Source organism: Aricia agestis, chromosome 5, assembly GCF_905147365.1.
Source record: "Aricia agestis chromosome 5, ilAriAges1.1, whole genome shotgun sequence".
Taxonomy (NCBI): Eukaryota; Metazoa; Arthropoda; class Insecta; order Lepidoptera; family Lycaenidae; genus Aricia; species Aricia agestis.
In genome coordinates, this window is record NC_056410.1 from 8,572,935 (window position 1) to 8,579,587 (window position 6,653).

The window sequence follows — 6,653 nt, forward strand, 5'->3', positions numbered from 1 at the left end:
GTATCTCCATAGCAAATTTCAGCCAAATCGGTTCAGCGGTTCGAGCGTGAAGAGTTAACAGACAGACAGACAGACAGACAGACGGACAGACAGACGGACAGTACACAAACAACACGCTCGCAAGGAACATAATCTACACTACTATTATAAAGAGGAAAGATTTGATTGTTTGTTTGTTTGTCTTGAATAGGCTCCGAAACTACAGGACCGATTTGAAAGATTCTTTTACCATTGGAATCCTACATTAATTCTGCTGAACATAGGCTAAATTTTATTTTGGAAAAAAATAAGGTTCCGTAAGATATTTGGGATTTTCGGACGCAAGGTGTAAAAAATCATATTTCAAATCGGTCCAGTAGTTTCGGAGCCTATTCAAGACAAACAAACAAACAATCAAATCTTTCCTCTTTATAATAGTAGTGTAGATATTGTAAGCTTTATAAATTATAGACTCAAAGTGATGTACTAGAGTCTTATAAGTTATAGAGGACATTAATATCAACGTAAAAGTCCGCGATATCGTATGTCTGACTATTACAATTATTATCCTACTTTTTAATCTAAAAAAAAAATATCCACAGCCGAACATAATTATAACCTCCGCCTTTTTGGAAGTCGGTTAAATATATGCAAAAAATATGTCCACCCATGCGAAGCCGGGGCGGGCCGCTAGTATATTAATATTATAACAGAAAAAAAACCTTTAAGATTTTAAATAAACAAATTATTCTCTAGTAATGAAGAGTTTGAATCGATTTTTGTACCAGGTAGCTACTCAAATAGACTTATAATTCAACAAAAACAATGTGCAAAATATATTTGCAGGTGTTAAAATAAAATTAAAATAAATACGAATGAAACTCTGAGAGATAATATTTGCTTACAATACAAGTACTTATTCAAAAACAACTCAAGAGCAGCTGTTTTTAGGGTTCCGTAGCCAAAGAGTAAAAAGGGGACCCTATTGCTGAGACCTCGATGTCTGTCCGTCTGTCTGTCTGTCTCCAGGCTGTATCTCAAGATCCGCTATAGCTAGACTTCTGAATTTTTTATAGACTTTGTATTTCTGGTGCCGCTTAACAACAAATACTTAATATGGGCTCCCATACAACAAACGTCATTTTCTGGCCTTTCTGGCTCGTAATCTATAATGGCAACATGTATCTAAGATACACTTGAAAATTTCACAATATCCTCAATTATATGTGTACTTTAATATTTAATTATAAAATAAAAATAATAATTAAGGGGGCTTCCATACAAAAAACACAAATTATTCCCTACTTTCGCTTTATAATAGTACGAAACCCTTAGTGCGCGAGTCCGACTCGCACTTGGCCGATTTTTTACAAAGCGCTCTAAATACCTCAGCGAGTATATCAGCTTCTATCTCTTGCAGGATCTCCCGGGTCTTCTGAATGCCGCCGGCCTCCTTAAGCAGTGACAGGAGGTATTCTTTCGCCTTCAAATCGTGTGTGCGCATCTTTAGAATACCTAAAATATAAATACGTAGCTTATTAGGTTTCAAAAATCTTAAAATCACACTTTTGTCCTAAAACGTGTTTTCCCAAAAAAGCGTTGTCGTCATTCTATAATGTACGCAAAATGGCACGCATTTCTCGGAAACTTGCTACCGCCTTGTTGCCTATTTAAACGCTTATAATATTAACTCCTATAAAATGCATATTACCTATATGTAAATAATATGAAGATTCGCAATTCGCGTCAATTTTTAAAGTTTTTGTATCATCTTGCTTCAATCTCAAAACCAGCGGGCAGCGGGGCGGGAGCGGCGCGGCGCGTGACAATAATATTAAGATTTTGGATTTTGTAGACAGGCCTCGAAAAACGAGCGGCGGCGCGGCCACAACACTGCGTTGCGGCGTCGTATCGCAAAAACAACGTGCGTTGTCACAAGTCACAACGCAAAAATGTCATCGGAAATCTCGCTGTCGCATGGCTAATTTGAACGATGGGTTCTGCGACGTCGTAGATTTTTACGATGCGACGCCGCAACGCACTGTTGTGTCCTGGCCCTTATTAAATTTAAAATCTCCTGCTCTCTCGCTCCCGCCCCGCCGCGCTGCCCGCTGGTTTTAAGACACACTCACACTCACACACTCAAACTCACAAAAATCACAGTAGTGAGATAAATAAAGTAATAAAGTAAATACCGAGAATGACGTCGCGGTGTGGGCTCTTCAGCGCGTGTATGACGGATGCGCTCATCTTGCCCTCAGTGAAATCGTCGCAGAAAGTCATGGTGGACAGTTCCTGGAATGATTATGTCCAAATTACTTAATAGTATTTTTATATTACAATTTATATTGTGTCATATACAGCTGTATACAGGTGTATCAAAACTAAGACGTGATAATAATTTAGGGTGTATATGAGTGGGGACTCATACACTCATACACACCCTAACTTTTGTAGGTATTTGTAAATGCATGACACTGGAGCGCGTGCCATAGGTACACAAGTCACAAAAAAAAAATGTTCTTTCGGCGCTGCTTGTTTTCACGTAACATTATAATACGAGTATAAAGGACATAATAACATATTACACACCTTATAGTATTATCATTTATCACAATATTATAGTTTTGTTAGACCCTGTATAGTTTGGGAATAATCTTGAGCCCACGTTGTTATGGAGACGTTGTTTATGTTACGACGATTTCGAATACTTGTATATAGCGCAATTTAGGAATGAAATGATTCACGAATTAATGAAAAATAGCTGTTGGCCGATTTTTAGACCCACACAGAGTAAGCATACAATCAGTCCAGAGGCTTCAGTGGAGCAACGAACAACGAGACACAAGAATTTAATATATTTTCCAAGCGCGTAAACACGACATGTCGCGACAGCTGAGTGACTAAGCTTCTTACAGAAGAAAGGCACTTATCGACGGCACGCGTCGACAAGTCCCGTTCGTCTGTAAGCGCTTTGGCCTCAGCCTCGAAATTAGCGGGCAGCGGAGCGGGAATCGCGCGGCGCTCGCTGCGATGCACGCTGGTGGTATCGAGGCAACTTCCATATAAATCTATACATTGAAAGTTGAAACGCGCCTCTCCCGCGCCGCCGCCACCGCTGCTTGGCTTTCGAGGCTGAGGCCTGAAGCATAAACATTAAACTACAGAACAAAAAACAAACAAGAATATTGTACCTTTAGCCCCGAAATAGGCGTTCCAATTTCCACAACCTGAAAATAAATTGAAGTTATTCTGGTTACCCAACTGATATTGAAGTAAATAACTACTTTGAAGACATGTACAAGTATTTTTTTTTCTAAATTATTATAAAAATATTGTATACCTCAGGCTTCATTAAGTCCACATACTCATCTCTTAACTGTATATAAAGTGCGAACATTTTCGACAAACATACATAATCTCTTTGGTCTTTGTTTCCACTGAACAGTTGCATTAGTTCTTGTATCATTAAAATTTCGCTTCCTGTTTCTGAAATACATATAAATAAAATCATCAGTAAGTCATTTAACACGTTTTAAATGATTTTCACCAAAAAATCATGTTTTGTTCGGTATTAATGATGACAATAAAATTTTAAAGAAAATAAATTATTAAACTTTTTTTGCTCTATAATAGTACGGAACCCTTCGTGCGCGTCCAACTCGTACTTGGCTGATTTTTTAAGTATTTAAGTTACGCTTAGACAATACTAGATGACGCCCGTGACTCCGTTGTGACGAAATTCTAAAACTACAAGTCCGATTTAAGCGGGCGACTAACCCTAAAGTGTCGATTGTATAATTCATTTTTATACTTGAAAATAAACCCCGAATTCTTTTATTTTCTAAAATTAGATAGGTACTACATTATATTTCAACACGATATCTTAAAATTTTCTCGATAGAAAAAAATCACAAAGATTCATCTAATTCTCACGAATTTTTCATTTATTGCCATAACCGTGCATTGAACTAAGTTAATATTTTAACACATTGTATAAAATTCTGTCATCGACCTAGCGGATTTTTAAAATGTTGTATATTTATCGAGTTATTGAGAAAGAACTAATTTGGCGATGAATTCGCGTCGTTCTTTTTCACCTGGCATAATATGAAAAACGGGCGTGAGTGTGAAGAGAGAACACCGCATGTTTGATTAGTCGCCCTCCCTACGGAGAACCGTATTTAGAGCCTTATAAACTCATTTTTTAATGAAATAAGGGGGCAAACGAGCAAACGGGTCACCTGATGGAAAGCAACTTCCGTCGCCCATGAACACCCGCAGCATCAGAAGAGCTGCAGGTGCGTTGCCGGCCTTACAAGAGGGAATTTTCATGAGGGAGGGAATGCCCATTCGTGCCGAAGCATGGCTCTCCCACGTCTAAAAATTTAAAAGCTACAGAGCTATAACAAAAATACAGCAATAATCTTCAGTATCTTAACATTCCTTTCCACGTTTAAAATTTTCTATTTTCGTTTATTATACTCATGGTATCAGCTTCCAAAGTAAAGCCAATTTATTCAGCATCTCCTTAGTATTTATAAATTACTTTTATTTTAAACACACGCCAATAGATCGAAAATATCATAAACTACATAATATTCCCCGTTTTAAATTTTTTTTAGGTCAATTTTGAAGTAAGATAAGTAAAAAATAGGGTTTTGGTGCGATCTCGTTAACGCGGCAAATGTATGGCCAAGGTCGTTTGCTCGGGGGATGGCCTTAAGTAACTCCTTTATTGTACTAAGATTTGTTCAACTTAGGGAATACTGCAAGTTTTATCAAATCGGTTCAGTAGTTTTTGAGATAGGGAATTTGAAGTACAATTTTGAAGTAGATTTTATTTTTTTAATATAAAACTTGTGTCTTCTGTTGTTTAATAAGCACAGCTCTAATACAAATTACGACACGGGATAGGGTTCACCCATAAAATAGGTAACATCTAAAGAGGGGGGAGGGGGTCGATGAAGTGTGACATGGTATGAAAAGGAGAGGGGTGGGTCCTTAGTTTTGTAACATCGCATTTTAAATTTAAAAAAAGTAGCATGAATATTGAGGTGGTTTTAATTTTTATTATAAGCATTATTGGAACGAAGTTCCTTGCCGCGTGTTCGGCGTAAATCTGAAGGCTAGACAGAACGATATTTGACCTTGATTTGACCTCGACACTTTTTTATTAGTACTTGCATGTTAGGGGCAGAGGGCGTTGATAGTAAGTATTTCTGTGCGTCAACTAGATGGCGTTTTTTTTTAAAATAAACAGCGACGCGTTGTTAGTATTCCTGGGCATCAATAGACGGCGTTTTTTTTTAATTTTTTTTTGAGTGTATAATATGTATATATATACAGGTTTTTTGAACATAAGAAATAACTTCGTTCCATTCGGATATCCCTTGACACCTCTCAAGTTTTTATAATTGCAAATTCGTGACGTTACACTACAGAGGGTATTACAAAATATGTGACACCTATATGTGTGTCTGAAAATCACGAAAATCGTGTGACGTACTTTATGGATGGTATAATATATCAGTGATTTTTTTGAAGTTGCATAGTGTGAGCTTTACATACGGTTGAACATCATTTGGTAGTGGTCTTCGGGTGTGACGTCCCACTCGTGATGCTCCCGCCAGTACAGAGCTGCACCGGCGCAGCTCGAGTATATTTCAGATAGTTTCTACAGTGGATATCTGCACCCTAAAATGTAAAAAACATAATATTATGAGTGACAACTATTTTAAAAAATAACAATTTTATTAATCGATCACCAGACAAACAAAAACAGTCTATTGTTTAGTCGTTATAATGAAATAGTCCGGGTTCCCTAGAACATTTTTTTATTAATGATTACTATCAAGCTAATTTTTTGTGACTAGCTTCATTTTGATAAGACGAACAACATTTTTATCTGCGACAAATCTCGAAAGTGGTAGCTAACAGAGATAGAAAGGATTTCATACTTTGATTTAATGGTCCTTAAAATATATGGATTATTCTATTTAGGACAATATTACTCTTAAATTTTAAAACTAATGACCTTCCAATATACAAAAAATTAGGGTTCCGTTTCAGTGTTCTGTACCTAATCAACAAAACTTAGTTGACTACGGAACCCTAAAACGGGAACCCTAACCAGCTGATTTTTTGTATATTGATAGGTTAATAATTATAACAATAACTAGCTGTTGCCCGCGACTTCGTCCGCGTGGACTTCAGTTTATAGCGCGCGATGTCAACAAAATTGGTGTCAAAAGCTTTTATAAAAAAAACCCTGGTACCCCTTAAATCAATACAGCTGTGCAGTGTGCAAACAATAAGTACTTCATTTTTGTATGTTAAACTTTATATACCTATTATGCCAAATTTTAAAGCTTATTTAGCCCCCCAATTACACAACTTTACCCATAAACTATTTATCATTGATAGGTTTAGCCCCAATTTCACCAACGTCTGTTAGTGTTAACAGCTTGTTAAAATATCCTGTCTTCTCTTTCATTCATATGAAAAACGAAACAGCTAACGTGATACTAATTCGAGCATTAACTTTAACAGTCGCTGGTGAAATTTGGTCTTAAGGTTACGTCACTGCCTGCACAGATAAAGTACTGAGTTATTTAATACCGTAGAATAGATATAACAATCGAAAAAAATCGAGACTTAAATTTAAGATGATA

General features: G+C 36.7%; 1 long non-coding RNA gene across 1 annotated transcript in view; it reads left to right on the forward strand.

Moving 5' to 3' along the window:
- The window catches only part of LOC121726850, a 19,845-nt gene extending 14,068 nt beyond the window's left edge, over positions 1 to 5,777 (forward strand). Inside the window, exon 3 of the long non-coding RNA XR_006035585.1 lies at positions 5,765 to 5,777. This is a non-coding gene — a long non-coding RNA (uncharacterized LOC121726850). The remainder of the gene's footprint in view (positions 1 to 5,764) is intronic.
- The last annotated feature ends 876 nt before the right edge of the window (positions 5,778 to 6,653 follow it).